General features: G+C 48.9%; 1 pseudogene; it reads left to right on the top strand.

The window, feature by feature from the left end:
• The first annotated feature begins 17,317 nt into the window (after nt 1-17,317).
• LOC141107017 (5S ribosomal RNA) lies at nt 17,318-17,448 on the top strand (annotated as a pseudogene).
• The last annotated feature ends 276 nt before the right edge of the window (nt 17,449-17,724 follow it).

The raw sequence follows: 17,724 nt of genomic DNA, 5'->3' as shown, positions 1-17,724 counted from the left end.
TGCTGTGCTAGACTGTGATTGGATGACGCAGTGATCAGTTATTGGGCAGCCCACTCATGTGAGAAAATGATACATTGTATACTAGAGGAGGAAACAGAATAAAATAAAGATACAATCTATCTGCAGTGATCGGTGTCGGGGTAACGGCGGGTACACACGTTCAGTTTCTTTTCATTCAACCCAGAGGCCTCACGAGGAGCTCGCTGTACTAACTATGCGATGTTCGTACAGCGATCTCCATGCTGACCTCCCCCCCAGAACACACCGGTCGTTGCCATTGGCTGCAAGCGCTGATTGGATGGCAAAAGGTTGCTGCTTTTCCAGCACACTCGCTCAACGGAAGCCGATCGTGAGATCGAGACCTGTACACCTGGGACACCGAATGTCAGCCGGTATCTCTGGAACCCCCATAAATCAGCTGATGTTCAGCCCGAGTGTACCGGGGGTACGGAGGTGTACCGGGTGTACCGGTCAGGGTCACAGGTCAGACCCGGGAACTCAGCACAGGGATGGTGGGAACCCCTCATAATGGGCACAGCGGGTGTACAGACCCGGGAACTCAGCACAGGGATGGTGAGAACCCCTCATAATGGGCACAGCGGGTGTACAGACCCGGGAACTCAGCACAGGGATGGTGGGAACCCCTCATAATGGGCACAGCGGGTGTACAGACCCGGGAACTCAGCACAGGGATGGTGGGAACCCCTCATAATGGGCACAGCGGGTGTACAGACCCGGGAACTCAGCACAGGGATGGTGAGAACCCCTCATAATGGGCACAGCGGGTGTACAGACCCGGGAACTCAGCACAGGGATGGTGGGAACCCCTCATAATGGGCACAGCGGGTGTACAGACCCAGGAACTCAGCACAGGGATGGTGAGAACCCCTCATAATGGGCACAGCGGGTGTACAGACCCGGGAACTCAGCACAGGGATGGTGAGAACCCCTCATAATGGGCACAGCGGGTGTACAGACCCGGGAACTCAGCACAGGGATGGTGAGAACCCCTCATAATGGGCACAGCGGGTGTACAGACCCGGGAACTCAGCACAGGGATGGTGAGAACCCCTCATAATGGGCACAGCGGGTGTACAGACCCGGGAACTCAGCACAGGGATGGTGAGAACCCCTCATAATGGGCACATCGGGTGTACAGACCCGGGGACTCAGCACAGGGATGGTGAGAACCCCTCATAATGGGCACAGCGGGTGTACAGACCCGGGAACTCAGCACAGGCAACTAGAGTTGCTCCTCTGCCCCAGGAGGAATGCTGGATCCTGGGGAGGACCCTGGCGGGGGCTCCCTGGCTAGGCCTGTGGAAGATACTGGGCCTGGCCCAAGGAGTGATGAGTTCCTGTCTGCATTTAGACGGAGGATTGTCGGTAAGCTGAAGCGGATTGAGAAGGAAGAGGAGAAATTGTTGATTTTGATGGCTGAATTTATGAAGAAAAAACAGATTTGTGCCAAACTATACAGCAAGAAAAGACCGGCTCTGAGGCCTGAGTTGAAGGACTTGGAACAAGCTGTGAGGAAGCAGAAGGAACTGGTGAGTTCTCTGAAGGAGAATAGTGGTATATTTAAAGAAAAATATAAAAATGAGGAACGATTCAACTGAATGAGGAGAGGAGCCGCTTCCTGCATGGAAATTGACCCAACCAGTGAGGAGATGCAGGTACAGACAGAGTCAGCAGAGAGTGAGAAAGTGGGCCCGGAGGATGAGCCCAGCTCTTCAACACCTCAGACATCTGCTGAGCCCTCAATGGTGGAGGCCTCTGTACCCCTCCTTCCGCAGCAGCAATATGGAACATCTAAACAGGAGGTTGAAGGTACTGGCATGCTGGAATTCATCTGTAAGCTGGAATCCCCTCCGGGTGCGGATTCCCCAGATGATGAGAAGATGGACACCGTTCCTCGCCCTGTGAAACGGAGACCTGTAGCGAGAGCAAGATCCACCATGAAGTCTACAGCAGCTGGGGGGAAGTCTGATCCCACTGTCAGCCATGACATCGCAAAGGTAACAACACAGCAGGTCCAGTGTGTGTGTGCAGGATTGTGATGTGGACTTTATTAATGACAATGAGCTTGCTGAGGGTTGTAGTGCTACGGGCAGTCAGCCCAGACCCATAGACAATGTGCAGCATGAAATCCAGTCTGAATTACCTTGTGAAAACAAAGCTTCAGATTGAACTGGTGAACTGGGAACTGGTCAGCTTCTGGGGGAAGAGTCTGCAGTGAGGAGCTCCATGGACAATACAGAGAATTTGCCTGGACCAGACACAGTGGCTGTTCCTGTGAATGGTGGAGGAGATGCTGGGTGCAGTAGTGCTACAACTCTCCAGGAGTCTGCAGTAATTAAGACTGTGATTGATCCCAGGAGAGAAGCTGAGTGTTCAGAGCAGGGGGAGAGGGCGGGTCCTGCCTCTGCTAATCAGAAGACTGCTATCCCAGCTGATTCAGACTCTCTGCCAGCAGGTTTGTGTATAAGGACAAGACTGCAAATGCTGGTGGTGTAAGGAAAACTTATGCTGGTGTTGCTGCTACCGAATCTGGGAAGGGGGAGCAAGCAGGGAAGGAATATGGAAATGTTTTATCTTCCTCCATGTTTAAAAAGAGGAATGTTGTTTAATTAAAATGGGAGGGCGGTGGAATCCCCCCACATAGGAGGACAGTGGTGGATAAGATTCTACAGATGGGGTTTACACCCACAGATATCTTCGCCCTGATCAGTCCGGCAGGTTCCTATGAATATGATTTGTCCTTTATCCGTCCGGAGTCTTTGGACAAATTTTAGGAGAAGTAAGAACACGTGTGTAGGGGCCTGCCGGACTGGAAAGGGCTCATCCCAAAGCTTGTATCACGCCAGCCCCTCATTAAAATGGTGACAATTCTTGTCCGTAATGAGTCCATACCACAAGGGGATTTATCTGTATGGTTGATGAGGTATGGAGACGTCCTGAGCCCCCTAAAAAAGATTTTGGACGATCGGGGAATATGGACGGGGGGATGGTCTGTGCAGCTAAAATTAAAGGTCGTTGACAATGTTGTCCAGCATCTGCCATCCTCGGCTTTCCTGGGGAGGGACAGGCTGACCATCTTCTATCCAGGCCAGCCAAAGCTCTGCAATAAGTGTGGTGATAAAGGACATCTTGCATCCTCCTGTCCGGTGATGAAGTGCTCTCTGTGTCAGGGTATAGGACATTTGGCAAAGGATTGTAATATTATCAGGTGCAATCTGTGCAATGCGGTGGGACATCCTTACAGTCAGTGTCCTGAGGCAATGCACAACAATCCTGAGCTCATGAGAGTTCTTCCGCATGGACATGGAGGATGCTCAGAGCTCAGCAGCTGGAGTGCCTGTGAGTCCATCTGAGTCTGTGCCAATACCTAATGTGTCTCCCCAATCTGTGGTGCCCCAGTCTGTGCCAATACCCAATGTGTCTGTGTCTCCCCAGTCTGTGGTGCCCCAGTCTGTGTCAAATACCCAATGTGTCTGTGTCTCCCCAGTCTGTGGTGCCCCAATCTGTGCCAATACCCAATGTGTCTGTGTCTCCCCAGTCTGTGGTGCCCCAGTCTGTGCCAATACCCAATGTGTCTGTGTCTTCCCAGTCCGTGGTGCCCCAGTCTGTGCCAATACCCAATGTATCAGTGTCTTCCCAGTCTGTAGGTAAGGTTTCAGTTACCAAGAATGTGTCCAATCCTTCTATACAAGAACATATTTGGGTGGAATACCATACAATGCGTTTAATTTCAAGATGGTGCTGCTATAAGACCTACAAACAGTACAAAATATTTTACAGCGCACACATACAAGAATGACATTTCCTGCAGGGCTATTTAAAAACACCTGAACATATTCATAAAATACGGGGGTTTCGTCACACTATATGGTCATATAGTGCTAAGCCCACTTACTGCGACAAAGTACCCCAAATTAGTGGGTCCTACACTAGTAATAGAATGGAAGATCCTTTGTCTCAACCATGGGAGCCGAACTCCTCTATGTGGGAGAACTGAAAGGGATACATCCTATACACTGGTGGCCACTAAATAAGAGGTAATGAGGAGAGGAGTTTCACTCCTAGATTTTCAAGATGAAATATATTTTTGATAAAAGGCTACATGCATGGTGACGGTGATGTTCCTTAGTCTGGCTCTCCCCTAGGGATTGTGTTGTGCGCAATTTGGTTTGTACCATTTATAATGTTCTTGTTTTGTATTATCATATTCAATTATTTTGTAAATATGTTTTATTTATTTATTATGGTTTTATTGTGTATAAGTTGTTGTTTGTAAGATTTTTCAATAAACAAAATTAACCCCTCATAATGGGCACTGCGGGTGTACAGACCCGAGAACTCAGCACAGGGATGGTGGGAATATACAGAGCACAGTGCCCAGCCGCGTCAGAGCTCAAGGTTGCCCCACCAGGGGAGTGAACAGAAGGTCTACGGGGTAGAGATTTTGCGGGGGTGGAGGGAACAAGGCAAACAGGTGAGAGAGTAGTCAGGTCCAGACAAGGGTCGAGGCAGGCAGCAGGTTAAAGAGTTCCGAGCCAGGTTGAGGCAGGAAAAAGAGTAGTCAGGTGCAAGCAGAGGTTAAGGCAGGCAGAAGATGAGAGAGAGGTCAGGTCCAGGCAGGGGTCAAGGCAGGCAAGAGTTAAAGTGTAGTCAGTTCCAAAGTTTAAGGCAGGCAGCAGGTAAGAGAGAAGTCAGGGTAAGTCAGGTTTGAGGCTAGTGGCATGCAATAGATTAGTTAGGTCCAGGCAGGGGTCGAGGCAGGCAGCAGACAAGAGAGCAGTCAGGTCCAGCTAGAGGTCGAGGCAGGCAGCAGATGAGAGAGCAGTCAGGTCCAGGCAGGGGTCAAGGCAGGCAGCAGATGAGAGAGCAGTCAGGTCCAGGCAGAGGTCGAGGCAGGCAGCAGATGAGATGGCAGTTAGGTCCAGGCAGGGGTTGAGGCAGGCAGTAGACGAGCGAGCAGTCAGGTCCAGGCAGGTGGAGGCTGGCAGTAGACGAGAGAGCAGTCAGGTCCAGGCAGGGGTCGAGGTAGGGAGCAGATGAGATGGCAGTCAGGGCCAGGCAAGGGTTGAGGCAGGCAGCAGATGAGAGAGCAGTCAGGTCCAGGCGGGCAGCAGATGAGAGAGCAGTCAGGTCCAGGCAGGGGTTGAGGCAGGCAGCAGACTAGAGAGCAGTCAGGTCCAGGCAGGGGTTGAGGCAGGCAGCAGATGAGATGGCAGTCAGGGCCAGGCAGGGGTTGAGGCAGGCAGCAGATGAGAAAGCAGTCAGGTCCAAGCAGGAGTCGAGGCAGGCAGCAAATGAGAAAGCAGTCAGGTCCAGGCAGGGGTGGAGGCAGGCAGCAGATGAGATGGCAGTCAGGTCCAGGTAGGGGTCGAGGCAGGCAGCAGATGAGAGAGCAGTCAGGTCCAGGCAGGGGTCGAGGTAGGCAGCAGATAAGATGGCAGGCAGGGGTTGAGGCAGGCAGCAGATGAGATGGCAGTCAGGTCCAGGCAGGTGTTGAGGCAGGCAGCAGATGAGAGAACAGTCAGGTCCATAGGGGTTGAAGCAGGCAGCAGATGAGATGGCAGTCAGGTCCAGGCAGGGGTTGAGGCAGGCAGCAGACGAGATGGCAGTCAGGTCCAGGCAGGGTTTGCGGCAGGCAGCAGATGAAATGGCAGTCAGGTCCAGGCAGGGTTTGAGGCAAGCAACAGATGAGATGGTAGTCAGGTCCAGGCAGGGGTCAAGGCAGGCAGCAGATGAGATGACAGTCAGGTCCAGGCAGGGTTTGAGGCAGGCAGCAGATGAGATGGCAGTCAGGTCCAGGCAAGGGTTGAGGCAGGCAGCAGATGAGATGGTAGTCAGGTCCAGGCAGGGGTTGAGGCAGGCAGCAGGTGAGAGAGCAGTCAGGCTGAGGCAGGCAGCAAATGAGAGAGCAGTCAGGTCCAGGCAGGAGTTGAGGCAGGCAGCAGATGAGAGAGCAGTCAGATCCAGGCAGAGGTCGAGGCAGGCAGCAGATGAGAGAGAAGTTAGGGCCAGTTGAGGTGGAGGCTAGCAGCAGGCAATAGATTATTCAGGTCAAGTCAGGGCTCGAGGCAGGCAGCAGACAAAAGAGCAGTCAGGTCCAGGCAGGGGTCGAGGCAGGCAGCAGATGAGAGAGCAGTCAGGTCCAGGCAGGGGTCGAGGTAGGCAGCAGATGAGATGGCAGGCAGGGCCAGGCAGGGGTTGAGGCAGGCAGCAGATGAGATGGCAGTCAGGTCTAGGCAGGGGTCGAGGCAGGCAGCAGACGAGAGAGCAGGCAGGGGTCAAGGCAGGCAGCAGATCAGAGAGCAGTCAGGTCCAGGCAGGGGTTGAGGCAGGCAGCAGATGAGATGGCAGTCAGGTTCAGGCATGGGTTGAGGCAGGCAGCAGATGAGATGGCAGTCAGGTGCAGGCAGGGGTCGAGGCAGGCAGCAAATGAGATGGCAGTCAGGTTGAGGCAGGTGCTGAGGCAGGTAACTGGCAGGAGAGTAGTCAGGTCATTCTGAGTCAAACTCTGAACAACAGGTAACTGGCAGGTAAGTATCATTGCCCTTTTAGCTCTCAGGTAGCTGGCAGAAAGTCGCATCACCAGCCACTCCAAACACTGGAGACAGAATACCCTTCTGGTCAGAGGACACACCCAGTCTCATTACCGGGAACTCTGGAGGTGGTGGAGGTCCTAGGAGTCCTCAGGGATCCTATAACCGGTGCACATCATGAAATACTTCTATTGCACCAGTAGAGCGCAGCTTTCTCCCCTTGTTCACACTTATTCAGCTACGACATGCAGAGTAGGAGGAGTCCCACACAGGTCCTAGTTGTTAGTATTCTTCCACATGTGGCTGACTGTTAGAGGCCAGACAGACATCCACAGAAATGTCCCCATCCACTCCCAATATGTTCCTTTTCCATGGGTGCAATAAATTAGATCCACCCACTCCTGCTGTATATGACATTGGTTTTATTGATACATTATAGCTGATAATTTATTCAATGCTGTATCCTAGCCTAGGCCGACAAGGCCCAGGCCTAGGGCAGCACTTTGCAGGGGGGCAGCACGGAAAGAGTCCCCGCCCACTTTCGCTACACTGTTATTGTAGCGCCAGTCTTATGGGGCAGACTGGGCTGAAAGGAAAATGAGTCTAGTGCCCCCATAAAACGGCCTCACTGCTTCCTGTATGCGGGCGGCGGGCATTCCACAACTGTGGGGGGGGGGGGGGGGGGTGCTTCTCATTTTGACTGTCCTCTCATCCTGGACCACAAACCTTCCTCACTGTGCTATGTGTTTTCTGCTGCACCATTGTCATGGTTAGATCTTCATAGTCCTCTCCATAAAATTATCAGAAATTTGTTCTTAAAGTAGAACTATAGGCAACACTTTTTTTTTTTTCATTTTGGATAGAGTAAGGGAGGGTTATAACCCCTGTCAGTTTATTTTTTACCATCCCTGTCCCATTGCAGAGATTTCCCTTCACTTCCTGCCCCATAGCCAAACAGGAAGTGAGAGGAAATCTATGCAAATTAAGGGAATCCACCCCCCCCCCCCCCCCCAGGCCCCCAGAACTAGTGTCCCCACTCGAAAATTTCAGGGCGGGTCTTAAACAACAAGGGGTGTGGCCTTGACAGGAAGGGGTGGGTCATATTTCAATTAGGGGGTGCACAAGTTTAGTCAGGCAGCACAAAACCTAAATACACCACTGAATTTATTGGGTTACATTACAGTTCTATGATTACAGCACAGAACATGTCCTTGTATATTCCATGTCCTACCTGTCCTACCTGTTCATTGAAGGCTCGTGATCTCCACCCCTCGCTGAGTCATCGGGAGTCACTCAACCTAATATCTCTGCGTTCTCTCCATTACCGGAACATAATGTCCTTTCTTAGTGCTTTATGAGGAACCCATCCCCCATTGTATAGTCCATGTCCTCATCTGACTCATATTACCTGTCAGTCATTCCGAATCTCACAAAGTCTTCCTGAAAATTCAACTTAAAATGTTGTTTCATTCAAATCTTTGAAGCCGTTCTCCAATCAGATGAGAAAGATACGAATGAACGCAGCTCACTAATCACTAAACCCCCATCATATATCTCCCAATAAATGGTGTATTCCATAGCTGTTCATCCTCACTTATCACTATGACATTCCGCTTCTGTATTCTGCAATGATCCTGGTTGATACCGCTGCTCTCTATCTCCCCCTTCTGTCCATGTCCCCAGTGCAGCTAGGGATTTTGCAGGGCAGTGGTGGCAGCTCTGCACATGCTCAGTTCTCAGTGAGTTTCTATGCTGAGCATTTTCTCCCTATCACATCTGAGCAGCCCATGTGACTATAGAGTCACACATGTGGGCGTATACACAATTACAGGCCACTCTCTCCCGCCTCCTCAGTGCTTACTAAATGGTTAAACACAATAGGGGCGGGATATTATATTATATTATAAGTCGATTAATGGAGGCTTCACCTCCCTCTTATTCTAAGACAGGGTTGGGGGGACGTGACACAGCCTGTGACTGGCAGAAATCCGCGCACACCATGTTTTTGCCAAAAAAATAATAAAGATTTGATTTAAAATATATATTTGTGTGATGATTTATAACCCTTGACTGATATTATTTATTTTTACTCTGTATTTTAAAGGCTGTTTTTTTTATGTTGGTCATGTGACCAGCAGCAGAGGACTAGAAGCTTCTCACGTTTCCCTGCAGACAGGCTGGGAGAGAGTCGGGTCATGTGACGGCTGTATATGGAGAGTGTCGGCTCAGTTTGAAGCGGTGGAGCTTGGTGTAAGTGGAGCTGGATTAAGTGGGAGTTAAAAACAAGTGTTAGAGTATACAAGTCTTGCTGTCTGTTGGTGTGTGTATTGCTGCTGTCTGTTGGTGTGTGTATTGCTGCTGTCTGTTGGTGTGTGTATTGCTGCTGTCTGTTGGTGTGTGTATTGCTGCTGTCTGTTGGTGTGTGTATTGCTGCTGTCTGTTAGTGTGTGTTTGCTGTCTGTTGGTGTTTGCTGGGTTGCATTTTGGGGACTTTTCCTTTTAGTTTTTAATTTGCCTTTTGCTGTCACTTTTTAAATAGCTTTTTTTTTTTTTTTTTTTCTGTTTCATCAGTCTATCAATTAAGGGGTGTGGTTAATTGCTCACAGGTGCCTATTTAACTTGTTGTAGGACTCAGTCTGAGCGTGCTCAGTTTGAAGCGGTGGAGCTTTGGTGTAAGTGGAGCTGGATTAAGTGGGAGTTAAAAACAAGAGTTTAAAACAGGAGGTTATAACAGGGGTCATAGTACCTGTGTAGTGTGAGTATCTGAGTGTTGTCTGAGTAGTGTGTGTGGATCGTTAGTACTTGTGTATTGTGTACCTGTGTATTGTCTTGTCGTGTACCTGTGTATTGTCTTGAGTATTAGTGCCAGGAAGCTAGCTGTTAGGTAATTTGGACAGGGTAAAATCCCCAAATCCTCACTAAATTTAATAGGTACGATGCCCGGCGGGTGTGGAGAGGCGACTCTTTGTACATCTTGCCGCAAGTATGCGTTCCTTGATCATCCGATCGAGGGCGAATACTGCTGTGCAAAATGTAAGCACATTGTTTCCCTGGAAGCCCAGGTTCTGAATCTGGGGAAGCAACTGTCAGCACTGAGAAGTCCCTCCATACTAAAGGTGAGCCAGGAACGTACACGGCAGGGGCCAGCACAGAGGCGGGTGGAGACAAAGAGGTGCCGGCACTAGCAAAGAGTAGATGGGTGACAGTCAGGAGGGGTAGAGGGGGAAGTGCCAGGGAGGCCGATCCAGGACTGGAGCATCCCAATAAGTACGCTCCATTGAGTGTCATTGGTGTAACCAGTCAGGGACCAGCACTGCTGGAGATGAGGGACTCTCCTAGCTGCCAGGGGAAGAACTCCTCCAGTGAGAGTGGGGGGGCAGCAAAGGGAAAGGAAAGACAGATTCTGGTGGTAGGGGACTCAGTTCTTAGAAGGACAGAGAGGGCAATCTGTAACCAAGACCTGAAGCGCCGAACAGTATGTTGTCTACCGGGCGCTCGGGTTCGGCACATCACGGATCTTGTGGACAGATTACTGGGAGGGGCTGGGGAAGACCTGTGCACGTTGGCACCAATGACAAAGTCAGAGGCAGATGGAGTGTCCTAAAGAACGATTTTAGGGACTTAGGAGCTAAATTGAGGAAAAGGACCTCCAAGGTAGTGTTCTTAGGAATACTACCGGTACATCGAGCCACACCAGAGAGGCAGAGGGAGATTAGGGAAGTAAACAAGTGGCTGAAGAGCTGGTGTAGTAAGGAGGGGTTTGGGTTCCTGGAGGACTGGGCCGACTTCTCAGTCGGTAACCGGTACTATAGAAGGGACGGACTGCACCTAAATGAGGAGGGTGCAGATCTGCTGGGAATGAAGATGGCCAAAAAGTTAGAGGGGGTTTTTAAACTAGGCGATGGGGGGGAGGGTCCAGAGACAGTGATAGCCAGCGCGGAAGATATTCCAGAGGGTAGTATTGTTGGCATTAGTGGTAGGATAACCAAAGCACAAAAACACAAGGTGAGTATAGTAGCAAGTCCAAGTTGCAATCTTGAAACACCCAATACGAGGACAATATGCGACCGGTCTAAACTATGTGGCATGTTCACCAATGCCAGGAGCCTGGCGGACAAGATGGATGAACTAGAGATACTGTTGTACAAGGAGGATTTGGATTTTGTGGGAATTTCAGAGACCTGGTTCAACAGCTCTCATGATTGGCTGGCAAACATTCAAGGGTATACCCTATACCGCAAGGATAGAGAGGGTAAAAAAGGGGGAGGGGTATGCCTATATATCAAGAATAATGTACAAGTGAATGTGAGAGATGATATCACTGAGGGGGCTGGGGAGGAGGTGGAATCTTTATGGGTAGAGCTCCAAAGGGATGAAGCTAAGGGGAAAATAATACTGGGAGTATGCTATAGGCCCCCTAACCTGAGGGAGGAAGTGGAGACGGATCTCCTATCACAAATTGGATTAGAAGCAAGGATGGGAAGTGTTATCATAATGGGGGATTTTAATTATCCAGACATAGACTGGGCGGAGGGAACCGCGCATTCATTTAAGGCTCGCCAGTTCCTTAATGTCTTGCAGGACAATTTTATGGGTCAGATGGTAGACGCACCAACTAGAAATAAAACATTACTAGATCTACTGATTACCAACAATACAGACCTGATCACAGATGTGGAAATACGGGGCAATTTAGGTAACAGCGATCACAGGTCAATTAGTTTCAGTATAAATCACACAAATAGGAGACATGAAGGGAACACAAAGACACTGAATTTCAAAAGAGCCAACTTCCCTAAACTACAAACCTTGCTAAAAGGCATAAATTGGGATAAAATATTAGGAACAAAGAATACGGAGGAGAGATGGGTTTGCCTTAAGAGCATATTAAATAAGGGCATTAGCCAATGTATCCCATTGGGTAATAAATTTAAAAGAGCGAACAAACATCCTGGATGGCTTAACTCCAATGTAAAAATGCATATAAAAGCAAAGGAGAAGGCCTTCAAAAAATACAAGGTTGAGGGATCATCCACAGCATTCAGAATTTATAAAGAATGCAATAATAAATGTAAGGGGGCAATTAGGACGGCTAAGATAGAACATGAAAGACACATAGCGGAGGAGAGCAAAAAAAAATCCCAAGAAATTCTTTAAGTATGTAAACAGTAAAAAAGGGAGGACAGACCATATTGGCCCCATAAAGAATGAGGAAGGACATCTGGTTACAAAGGATGGGGAGATGGCAAAGGTATTGAATTTATTCTTCTCCTCAGTCTTCACGAGTGAATCGGGGGGCTTCAGTAACCAAAACTGCAGTGTTTATCCTCATGACACAACACAGGAAGCACCTACATGGTTAACAGAGGACGGAATTAAAATTAGACTTGAGAAACTTAACATTAATAAATCACCGGGACCAGATGGCTTGCATCCGAGGGTACTTAGGGAACTCAGTCAGGTGATTGCCAGACCGTTGTTCCTAATTTTTACAGACAGTCTATTGACTGGAATGGTACCAGCTGATTGGAGAAAAGCCAATGTAGCACCAATATTTAAAAAGGGCCCAAAAAACATCCCTGGGAATTACAGACCAGTTAGCCTAACATCAATAGTATGTAAACTCTTGGAGGGGATGATAAGGGACTATATACAAGATTTTAGTAATAAGAATGATATCATTAGCAGTAATCCGCATGGATTCATGAAGAATCGTTCTTGCCAAACCAATCTATTAACCTTCTATGAGGAGGTGAGTTGCCATCTAGATAAAGGAAGGCCCGTAGACGTGGTGTATCTGGATTTTGCAAAAGCATTTGACACAGTTCCCCATAAACGTTTACTGTACAAAATAAGGTGCGTTGGCATGGACCATAGGGTGAGTACATGGATTGAAAACTGGCTACAAGGGCGTGTTCAGAGGGTGGTGATAAATGGGGAGTACTCAGAATGGTCAGGGGTGGGTAGTGGGGTTCCCCAGGGTTCTGTGCTGGGACCAATCCTATTTAATTTGTTCATAAATGATCTGGAGGATGGGATAAACAGTTCAATCTCTGTATTTGCAGACGATACTAAGCTAAGCAGGGCAATAACTTCTCCGCAGGACGTGGAAACCTTGCAAAAAGACCTGAACAAATTAATGGGGGAGGGGCGACTACATGGCAAATGAGGTTCAATGTAGAAAAATGTAAAATAATGCATTTGGGTGGCAAAAATATGAATGCAATCTATACACTGGGGGAGAACCTCTGGGGGAATCTAGGATGGAAAAGGACTTGGGGGTCCTAGTGGATGATAGGCTCAGCAATGACATGCAATGCCAAGCTGCTGCTAATAAAGCAAACAGAATATTGGCATGCATTAAAAAGGGGATCAACTCCAGAGATAAAACGATAATTCTCCCGCTCTACAAGACTCTGGTCCGGCCGCACCTGGAGTATGCTGTCCAGTTCTGGGCACCAGTCCTCAGGAGGGACGTACTGGAAATGGAGCGAGTACAAAGAAGGGCAACAAAGCTAATAAAGGGTCTGGAGGATCTTAGTTATGAGGAAAGGTTGTGAGCTCTGAACTTATTCTCTCTGGAGAAGAGACGCTTGAGAGGGGATATGATTTCAATTTACAAATACTGTACTGGTGACCCCACAATAGGGATAAAACTTTTTCGCAGAAGAGAGTTTAATAAGACTCGTGGCCACTCATTACAATTAGAAGAAAAGAGGTTTAACCTTAAACTACGTAGAGGGTTCTTTACTGTAAGAGCGGCAAGGATGTGGAATTCCCTTCCACAGGCGGTGGTCTCAGCGGGGAGCATTGATAGCTTCAAGAAACTATTAGATAATCACCTGAATGACCACAACATACAGGGATATGTAATGTAATACTGACACATAATCACACACATAGGTTGGACTTGATGGACTTGTGTCTTTTTTCAACCTCACCTACTATGTAACTATGTAACTATGTGACAGCTGTATATGGAGAGAGTCAGGTCATGTGACAGCTGTATATGGAGAGAGTCGGGTCATGTGACAGCTGTATATGGAGAGAGTCGGGTCATGTGACAGCTGTATATGGAGAGAGCCGGGTCATGTGACGGCTGTATATGGAGAGAGTCGGGTCATGTGACGGCTGTATATGGAGAGAGTCGGGTCATGTGACGGCTGTATATGGAGAGAGTCGGGTCATGTGACAGTTGTATATGGAGAGAGTCGGGTCATGTGACAGTTGTATATGGAGAGAGTCAGGTCATGTGACAGCTGTATATGGAGAGAGTCGGGTCATGTGACAGCTGTATATGGAGAGAGTCGGGTCATGTGACAGCTGTATATGGAGAGAGTCGGGTCATGTGACAGCTGTATATGGAGAGAGTCGGGTCATGTGACAGCTGTATATGGAGAGAGTCGGGTCATGTGACGGCTGTATATGGAGAGAGTCGGGTCATGTGACGGCTGTATATGGAGAGAGTCGGGTCATGTGACAGTTGTATATGGAGAGAGTCGGGTCATGTGACGGCTGTATATGGAGAGAGTCGGGTCATGTGACAGTTGTATATGGAGAGAGTCGGGTCATGTGACGGCTGTATATGGAGAGAGTCGGGTCATGTGACGGCTGTATATGGAGAGAGTCGGGTCATGTGACAGCTGTATATGGAGAGAGTCGGGTCATGTGACGGCTGTATATGGAGAGAGTCGGGTCATGTGACGGCTGTATATGGAGAGAGTCGGGTCATGTGACGGCTGTATATGGAGAGAGTCGGGTCATGTGACAGCTGTATATGGAGAGAGTCGGGTCATGTGACAGCTGTATATGGAGAGAGTCGGGTCATGTGACGGCTGTATATGGAGAGAGTCGGGTCATGTGACGGCTGTATATGGAGAGAGTCGGGTCATGTGACGGCTGTATATGGAGAGAGTCGGGTCATGTGACGGCTGTATATGGAGAGAGTCGGGTCATGTGACGGCTGTATATGGAGAGAGTCGGGTCATGTGACAGCTGTATATGGAGAGAGTCGGGTCATGTGACGGCTGTATATGGAGAGAGTCGGGTCATGTGACGGCTGTATATGGAGAGAGTCGGGTCATGTGACGGCTGTATATGGAGAGAGTCGGGTCATGTGACGGCTGTATATGGAGAGAGTCGGGTCATGTGACGGCTGTATATGGAGAGAGTCGGGTCATGTGACCGTTGTATATGGAGAGAGTCGGGTCATGTGACAGCTGTATATGCAGAGAGTCGGGTCATGTGACAGTTGTATATGGAGAGAGTCGGGTCATGTGATGGCTGTATAAAGGAGAGAGTTGGGTCATGTGACGGCTGTATATGGAGAGAGTCGGGTCATGTGACGGCTGTATATGGAGAGAGTCGGGTCATGTGACGGCTGTATATGGAGAGAGTCGGGTCATGTGACAGTTGTATATGGAGAGAGTCGGGTCATGTGACAGTTGTATATGGAGAGAGTCGGGTCATGTGACAGTTGTATATGGAGAGAGTTGGGTCATGTGACAGTTGTATATGGAGAGAGTCGGGTCATGTGACAGTTGTATATGGAGAGAGTCGGGTCATGTGACCGTTGTATATGGACAGAGTCGGGTCATGTGACAGTTGTATATGGAGAGAGTCGGGTCATGTGACGGCTGGATATGGAGAGAGTCGGGTCATGTGACAGCTGTATATGGAGAGAGTCGGGTCATGTGACAGTTGTATATGGAGAGAGTTGGGTCATGTGACAGTTGTATATGAAGAGAGCCGGGTCTTTGCTGGGGTTGCCCGGGATCTGGTGCTTTTGGTTTTTTCAGCCATAAGTTTTTCCTAGCGGGGTGCTATACGGGTCCAGGAGTGTGGAACCCCCTATTTAAAAAGGGACTCCAGTTCCTAAAGGCTTTTTAAACAGAGACCACCGTGAGGGGTGAAGATTGGTTTTTTTTTACCACAGAAATCCCTGTGGCGGGAAAGGTAAAGAAATTTCTAAGGAATTTTAACGTTTCTTATGAATTGTCTCCTTTAAAAGTAAATGTTGTCATGCCTAAAAGTCACCACTGGGGGCTGTATAGAGCACCTACCTTCTCATGCTTTCTCATGCTGTGTCAGCAGAAGTTGCAGCTTCCTCCGGCTGGCAGTCACAGGACTCCGGTAAGATGTTGGGGAGGAATTATTTTCTAAAAAACACCCCCCATCCGGACAAAAGCTCTCCCCCTCTCTCTGAGTAGAGGGAGAAGCAAGAACGATCGGCAAATGCCGCTTCGTTCTCCACCGCCTCTGTACGGCGATTTGTCACAGCCCTCCACTTCGCTGCCCTCCCCCCACACACACGCCGATCCCGTTGAATGAATGAATGAATGATTTGTAAAGCGCTGCAAATGCGAACTAAATCGCCTCAATCGTTGGATCGGAGGCCCGCGCTCGCGTGGGAAAACGCTCTTTTTTGAAAAGAGGAGGGGGGGCATGGTGGGAACACCGAGTGGGCGTGGCTTAGCGCGGCGTTGGCGTGCAGCAACGTCTAGAAAAGGGGTACTTTTAAAAGGCTCTATTTTTTGTTGACTGCAGCTGTCGGAGAGACACAAAAGCTAAAAAGGGTCATGTAAGAGGTGACAGACATTCCATCTACTGAAGCATCAGGCTGAGTGTTAATAGCAGCGGCAGTTGCTGGATTATTATAGCAGTGAATGTGATTTTCTCTGGTAGTACCTCTGCATTTGTGCATCAGGCTATGGTCAGAAGGGGAGTAAAAACACCCCAAAAAGGGCTCAAAAGGGACTTCTTCAAGCCCTACGCAGCCTAAACTCCTCTCTACAATGTCTTCCTCCCCTGAGAGGGGTGGCCGGTGAGCCATCAGGGCTATCTAATATTACAATTGTTTCCAACACTGCAGCCCCTGTCTATATTACTGGAGAGGGTTTTTCCTCAAGCCATAATAGGATTGGCTAGCGGCTTTAATCACATCCCAGAATGGGATAAAATGCGGCAGGTCCCTTTCCATTACCCGGGACCCTCAAACTGAGGATCTGGGGGCGGGAGAAGATGAATTTCTTTCAGGGGACCATGGAGAGGCTCATGACTCCTCTACTGAGGGGTAAAAACCTTGGGGATCAGCTTCACAATCTGGAAGATTGATGGTGCATTTTTTCTACTCTTCATTGAGTCAGTTGATATGCCCACTTCTTGTTTGGGTTCACTAAAAGCCTCCCCAAGCTGCGCTGCCTGTCCATTAATTACTGGAAAGGTTTATATATCCTGAGTGGGATCACCCAGATAAGAATTCTATTCCTCCTATAACACTTTATCCTGTGGAGGAAAAATTCACTAAGAAGTGTGAGATACCAGCAATTGTCCTCTGCGAATGAAAGTTTGACTTGTCCGGTAGACAACGCTCGTATGCTTAGGGATCCAACCAATAAGAAGTTGGAATTCCTATTATAAAAAAAAGGCATAGAATCTTGTGGTTGGAAGATTGGTCAGTCGAAGCATCATGCAAAGCTCCTGGCTAGTTTTCCTCTTCGGTGAACAGCTGTTTGGGGATGATTTGGATAAATACATCCAAAAAAATTCTAGTGGAAAAGGTACCCTTTTGCTAGTTAGGAAGAGGAGTAATCTTATTTCATTTAAACAAGCTCCTTCTTCAGTGCCAGGAGCATCTGCCTCCCAGGTAGTCACGACGGCCTCCGCTGTCAAGTTCAAGAGGGGAACCAGAACCCCCTTATGAGGGGGCGCCCCCGCTCGCTCGAAGTGGGAGGAAGACTTCTGCAGTTCTCACGGGTCTGGTAGCCTACGGCCACATCACCCTGAAAGTGCCCGATCTCGTCTGATCTCAGAGGCTAGGCAGAGGCTAAGCAGGGTCGGGCCTGGTCAGTACCTGGATGGGGGGACCACCTGGGAATACCAGGTGCTGTAGGCTGCAGATGGGCGACTTCCTCAAAAACTCTAGGGTACAAACTTGAGTTCCGAAAGTCCCTGTCTCCTCGTTTTCTCAGATTCCAGAGGAAAAGAAGTCTCTCTTTCAAGCATTGGACCATCTTTTGTCTCAAAGAATTGATCTTAGTGGTTCCCATGCAAGAGCAGGGATTGGGGTTTTATTTAAACCTTTTCACAGTACCAAAACCAAATGGGTATGTCGGACCCAATCTAGATCTCAAAGATCTAAACCGGTTTCTGAATATCCGCTCTTTTTGCA

The sequence above is a fragment of the Aquarana catesbeiana genome, linkage group LG08, assembly GCF_042186555.1.
Source record: "Aquarana catesbeiana isolate 2022-GZ linkage group LG08, ASM4218655v1, whole genome shotgun sequence".
Taxonomy (NCBI): domain Eukaryota; kingdom Metazoa; phylum Chordata; class Amphibia; order Anura; family Ranidae; genus Aquarana; species Aquarana catesbeiana.
This window is presented reverse-complemented; position numbering and strand designations above follow the sequence as displayed.